This window comes from Topomyia yanbarensis, chromosome 1, assembly GCF_030247195.1.
Source record: "Topomyia yanbarensis strain Yona2022 chromosome 1, ASM3024719v1, whole genome shotgun sequence".
In the NCBI taxonomy this organism is placed as follows: domain Eukaryota; kingdom Metazoa; phylum Arthropoda; class Insecta; order Diptera; family Culicidae; genus Topomyia; species Topomyia yanbarensis.
The window spans coordinates 124,313,952-124,320,782 of NC_080670.1; the positions used below are offsets into that span (position 1 = coordinate 124,313,952).

The 6,831-nt window shown below is 39.9% G+C and overlaps 1 long non-coding RNA gene across 4 annotated transcripts; it reads right to left on the minus strand.

Moving 5' to 3' along the window:
* Positions 1–1,432: 1,432 nt before the first annotated feature.
* On the minus strand, positions 1,433–6,588 carry LOC131684749 (uncharacterized). Of its 4 annotated transcripts, XR_009304684.1 has the most exons (8): positions 6,181–6,588; positions 5,364–6,124; positions 5,086–5,226; positions 4,687–5,013; positions 4,345–4,597; positions 3,106–4,036; positions 2,930–3,043; positions 1,434–2,872 (listed from the first exon to the last, which is right to left on the minus strand). It is a non-coding gene; the product is annotated as an uncharacterized LOC131684749 (long non-coding RNA). The 4 variants fall into 4 exon arrangements; XR_009304683.1 differs by having other exon boundaries at positions 1,434–3,043; XR_009304686.1 differs by having other exon boundaries at positions 1,434–3,043; positions 4,345–4,627.
* Between the last annotated feature and the right edge of the window lie 243 nt (positions 6,589–6,831).

Below are 6,831 nucleotides of genomic sequence, written 5' to 3' on the forward strand. Positions count from 1 at the left end.
GTTTTTTTTCCATTAAAGATTAAGGGGTTGTTCCTCTGAATCAAACTAACAAGAATTCTGATTGATTTCTGCCTACTTGTCATTCTAATGATTCACCGACTGAGTCCGTTTGCTGGGAGTCCCAATTCCGAGAAAAGTAAACAATCTGGCTTGAAAAAAACATACGCTATGTCATAATAAGAAATACACTGAATTACTTTCATTTGGCATGAAATTAATGTAATATTTGTATGGCTTGTATCAACAATGTATTACTTGACGAATTGGATTGTTATCGACGCATTGAAAAATATTTCCGGTACTAACGTATTTTTGTGCATTAGCGTATTTTCGACGTATTGAAAAATTCTTGCAGAAGTAACGTATTTTAGTGCATTAGTGTATTTTCGGCGTATTAAATGTATTAAGGTGTATTGAAGCATTTCTCGTGTATTTTTTCAATTGGGTATTTTCAATTCACTTTGAATGGGGAGTGAATTGCCTTTCGCTTGCAATAATATCCGCCGAAGTAAAATGAGCTTAACATATAATTTCGGCGCTTACCGGAGAAGTGCAAGAGCTGCTTTCATTTATGAAACACTGAATAAGGAATATTGAAAAAGGTGGTAAAATTTCCGGATGCACCAAAATAGCTCAGGCCTAGGGGCAGATCACTTGTGATGCATTTATAAAAATCAGCGAAATTAAATGCATTTATTTCCATCAAAATAGAAATTCATAATGCATTTTGCGTTGCGTGCAATGTCTTTTGAGTTGCGTGTAAAGCTAAGTATGCACCTCTTGCGAAATGAAATTTCCTATACAAAACCTATAGCTTAAGCTTAGTATGCACCTCTTGCGAAATGAGGTCGCGAAATATTTTTCCTTCTTCCGTGCGGAATTTTGACATTTGCTCGCGAAAACTAGTCTGTGTGTTTGCTGTTAGATGTCGCTTTTGATAACTGGAAAACGACATCAGCTGTTGTTTGTTTATTTCTTTTTTATATTTCTGTTGTCATTTAAATGTTTTAAATGATGTATTTTATTAATTCATCACGGATGTGTATGAAATCGGTAACAATTGTAAACCTTTTTGCCATTCATGAAGCTCTCAGGGAAGTGACGTACTCAGCGTGAATCATATTTCGAGCATGATTAATCATAATGCTTATTTGTGACGGTTCCGGATGTCTCGGGGAAGTTCAGTCTGACCAATTTAGACTGCACAATTCCTGCAATCGGAAATTTAAATCATTGGCTGGCCATTTTCTATCTAAATTGGCTGCTTCTACCGGTTCTAGAAGACCCAGGGAAATGATCGAAATTCGCTCAAACCAAATCTATTGTAATTGTCCGAATCGTAGCTCTAAATCGGCGTTTGACCATTAAGAAGCAAATCTGATTGCCTTGGCCGCCTTTACCGCTTTCACAAGTCTCGGGGAAACTACCCTTCGAAACACGTTTCGGAATCCGGAAATATAACGCAAATATAACAACCGACTCCGACTCAATCGGTTTCAGGTCGAACCAAACCCTAGGCTTTAAACTCTGGCTGACGTTAAAAATCGATTATGATAACAATGGCTACTACCACAGATAACAGACGTTTAGGCTAGAACAAAATTTCTTCAAAAACCTGTGTAAACTTTCAAATTGATATACGTTGAAAATCCGTGTTTCACTATTGCCATTTGCGCAACTGTTTGCTACACGTGTTCGACAGCTGCACTCTAACTGCATTGTAGTGATCACTGCGCCATCTGCAAACGTTTGCCAAACATGTTTCAGATGTCTGATTTATTCGGAATTTCAGCAGCGGGTATTTACACACGATTCAAATCGAGCCTAAACGTCTGTTATCTGTGCTACTACTAAAGGTTCTGGAAGTCTCAGGGAATGCTACCAAAAATCAGTACGGATACAAACCTATTTTTGGTATAACAATTGTGAGAATCGTAATTCAAATTTATTGCCATAAGTAATTCGTGGTAATTCTTATTGCATGAAACACTAGAGAGGTTTAAGGAATTGTGCGTATTGCTACTACTTGTATTACTGCCGCAAGAAGTATAATTGTCCCATGTGTATAGGGATTCCCATAGCACATGGGACAGTTTTGCTTCTAGCGGCAGAATACCTCACACAAAAAATGCTGTTCAAGTCTGATATTACACCGAAAGTTAGACGAATTAACTGAATTCTAAATTGATGGTCAGATTGACCCCACTGAACATCATAAAATCAGATTGGCACTGTATGTAAATTATGGAAAATATGTTATAAGCCTTTTACAATCAGTCATAATACAATAATACGTTATAATCCATTTAAAACGAGTGTATTGCTAGTTAGGCACTTTTCAATCAGCTAGGTCCTTTCATAATCAGTTCGGTCATAAAAATCAATTAGGCCCTTTTATAAATTGTTGTAAAATCGCTATCAAAATTCTTCATAATCAAATGTTGCGTTATGTACGTGCTCGGGTAGATATTCGTTAATGGAAAACATGAAATTTCAATTTGTTACATTTTGCAGTTAGGCCCTTTTCAAATGTTTGGATAGAACTGGGTACAGATAAATTGTAATTGTAATTGTAAATTTATTAGCTTACGATACCCTTTGGTTACATTTGTATACCTTATGTCAGGTCAAGGAAGAAAAAAAAATTAAAATATAATAAAATTATAAATTCAGAATCAAAACAAGTATGACCCAAAAAAGCTCCTACGCCTTTCACCAGTAGCTGGTCGAAAACATTTTACGGTGCGATCTTTTAAATTTTGTCCGAGTTCTCCGCGTCTAGCAACTGAATCTTTTTCCGGAAGTGTTTTTACATTGATCTGCAAATCATCATGCTTCGATCACTACCCACTAGGTTGATGGTGATTCCGTTCTGTTAAAGAAGTGGGAAGAAATACAATCTATAGGATCACAAGAATGACACACTTACTGAATCTACCGGTGCGTCTAATTCGATGTAGATACGTTTCGCAATCGGCTCGTCCCTGCTAATCCATCGGCAGGTCGAAGTTGACGACAATGGTAACCTGTTCGACGTCGATACCTAAGACGAAAGAATCTCTCCGTAACCTGGTGCTGTAGCCAGAATCAAGTGGTGGAACTTACCCCTGGGCAAAACGTTCGTTCCAACCGTTGCTCCACCGTTAGATCACCGGACAGTACCGCTACCGAATGACCATCCTGGGACATCCTGCCGGTCAACCAACCGGCCGTTTTGCGTGCCTGTTTCGATCGAGTAACAATGCCGAAAATAAGTTTACTTGGAGTTTACAACTGTCCTATACATCATATGACAGAAAATGATCGCTTGTCCGACGGTAATCACACCGTACATGTTTGAAATTGCTTGATATTTCTCGTCCTGGTTGCGGCATTTGACGTAGTAGTGTTTGGTGTTATCGAGTGATTCTTGCTCCCGCACCAGAAGAATCATGATCGGATTGGTTACGATGTACTGGACGAATCCCATCACCTCCCGCTCGTACGTTGCTAAAAAGAACAGCGATCATAACGCCCGCCTCGTCCATTACAAAAATGGCAATCTTCTTAAGGTCGAACGCCCGGCTGTTCCGATGATGATATGATTAGTCAGCTTCGACCCTTTGACGATCTTCTCACCGCGAACGGTTTAACCAAGTTCGATTTCCGCACAAAACTTTGCCGTTTTGCAGCTACTTTCCCCTTCTGAATTGCCAGTTCATACGTGGGGAAAGGCAAATCACCTGCGGATAGTTTTTCAACGGATTGACTCGATTGAGCATTGCCAGCACGAAGGCAGTGGTTTTTCTTGTTCTCGACCAACTCTGGGCGATTATGTTCTGTGGTAGATCGGCCAACAGAGTAGGTTGAGCCGTCTTCTGAATCTTGGAAGGAGCGTTGAAACCCATAGCATAGAAGCAGTTCCGAATTCATGTGCAAAGCTTCGAAAGTTTTAACCAAGTATAGCGGCGAAGAAGGATCCTTCACCCCCAGATCCAGCTTTGATTCTACTAGACCTTTGCGAATAAGTTTAATTAGCAAACTTGCATCCGCCGGGCTAAAAGATGAATCATGGATAATTTCAAAGCTGATATTAAATATTTCTGGAGAAAAATTTGAATAGGACGTAAGTAACAACGAGATTCTTTTTGGGGTGTTTCTCTTCTGTTAATTACTCGGTCGTTTCAATATTTAGTACTCAACTCTTTGCCTAATATTCTAGTAAAAACTATCGGCTTTCGATATGTACTGGAAAATTAGTGTAAAGTGTTATAAAGACGTAATAATCAAAACAGAAAGTAAACAGAGAGAGGCTCTCAATGTTACTTATGTCCTAATCAAAATTTTCTCCAGATTGCGACTTACTTGAATGCCTCTGCATCTTCCGTGGAGGAAGCTGTTTCTCCATTTTCGCTAGCAGCTTTTTTTTCTTCAGGAGCTGCTAAAGTCTTAATTTCTGTAGCTACCGAAAACAAAACTGCAGGTGCAGCCGTTTCTACCGGAGTAATTTGATCGCTGGTTCTACTGGCGGTGAACTAGGTTTTTCCGCATTCTCTTTCTTTGGGCTGTCAGCCGTCGGCTCTGGTTTCTTATCCTTAGGGATACTCAGATCGACAACCTATTTGTATTGAAAAGAAGAATTCAAAACCTATGGAAAAATTATCGCTCCAAAAATAGGTTAGTTGGTTATGACAAAAAAACACTTACCGAGTGCAGAAATTTCCTGATCCTCCTTCCGCCTTTTTGACCCAGTTATCGGCAGCACTTGCCATCGTTTCGATCGGGTATTAAAATTCAAAAGCTACAATATATGGAAAAAGGTCCTGAATCAGCACGGATACTGTCACTCCGGTGGTTTGTTCCTTGCAATTAGCTGAACTTTTGCCCAGAGCGACCATTCGGAAAAAACGCCTTCTTTTGTCTGCTCACTTCGCTGCCATGAAACCGATGATGAGCCCTTTTTGCCAAACGAGTCACACGGTTGGCCCGATTGAATATGTCGCGCGTGTAGAGTATGCTTCCATTATGTTTGTTCTGTAAATTGACAAGGACATCTAAATATGCAAAGGAATGCTTGGAGGAGAGAAGCTACTGTTAAACACATACCGAAAGAGAAAGTCCTTTCCGAGGATCTTGATGTTGTATTTACTGTTGGCCCATTATCGCCGTGCTCTGCTGCTGGGTGGTTACCATGGCATTATGTTGCTGGTGTTCGGTGATGTGTATCCGCTATGGTTGCTGTTCGATCTGAAAAAAATATGATGAAAAATATCCGTGAATGAGTGAACGCGAGCTTTTAAAAGAAGAATAGGGTATTACATTACAATGTACTGAACACGGTACTGATCCTTCCGAAACTAAAAAAGGTAGTAAAAATGACTCACCTTGCTGCACCAACTGAATAAAAAAAAGTCCTGCACGCGGCGTGGTACAGTACAGTATGCTGCTGCTACTGTGTTTGAAGGTGCTGTTGATGCATCTTTTTTTTGCAGTTGACCAATGGTCTTCTACATTTGGCCCTGATTGGCTTGGATCGATTGCACTACTTGCGGTTGCTGGCCAGGTTGTACCGTCAGTTGAACGTTGCTACCGATCTGTCGGATGATGGTCATGGTCTAGGGGAAATCTTAATTTTCTGATGTTGCTGGCGATAAGCACTGGAATTGTGGTTGCTAGCTGCTGCTGGGATGAAATCACGAGCACTGTGGAGGCAGCGATATTTTCATGCAAGCAACTGGTAGGAGCCAAGGCAGTAATATGACGTTTGTGTTTGACTCTGATTTCTCTACATCAGGAAGGTAACCGCTGGTAAGAATAGTGGCAGGCAAGTTTTACGACAGAATGTGCCGATAAAGTGTTTCCGATGGGTCCATTATTCTTAAAAAAGCTCTTGTTGCTTTGTTGGTTCTGAGCTGTAATTGCTGTGGTTCTTTTTTGAGAGATTGTTGGCAGCTGCTGGATTTGGAGTTGTTGGTACTGCTACGGTTGTATCGATTTAATGTTGGTTGGCTGATTGCCAGATCCAGGATGTTGAGTCAAGTTGAGCTGATTTGTAGCACCTGGTTGTTGTTGTTGAAAACTTATCAAGTAGATAGATGGCTGGTGACGAAAAATGCTGCTCTTGTGGCTGCTTTGTTCGGGTGTGCTGTAAATAATAATTACTAGAAACATTGTGAATTCCAATAATATTTTAAAACTTACCATTCAAATTCAAAATATTGATTCTCAAAACTACAAAATTTTGACAGGCCGCGATGAAAAAAAAATACAAAAAATTACTAATCTTTTGTTTTTTTTATATTTTTTCAATGCAACCTGTCAAAATTTCGCGAGCCTCCGTGCGAAATAATACCATTGACCATTATTTCGCAAGGAAAAAGTTTGCCTTGGTGACAGCGCATAGAAAGCAGCGCTATCTCGCGGAAGTATTATGAAACTTATCGTTTGTCGAACCGTGTCTCGGCTAACTGCATTTTTCGTTATCGTTTTCGCGAGAGCTGCGTACCGCTTACGAAATGGAAACGAAAATTTTTTTCGCGAGCATTTCGCGACGTTTTTTATGCATAGGTTTTGTATAGGAAATTTCATTTCGCAAGAGGTGCATACTTAGCTTTAGTATGCACTTCTTGCGAAATGAAATTTCGCAAGCGGTACGCAGCTCTCGCGAAAACGATAACGAAAATTGCAATTAGCCGAGACACGGTTACGAAAACGATAAGTTTCATATTACTTCCACGAGATAGCGCTGCTTTCTATGTACTGTTCCGAAGGTGAACTTTTTCCTTGCGAAATAATGATCAATGGTATTATTCCGCACGGAATTTTGACAGACGGTATTGGAAAATCCAGAAA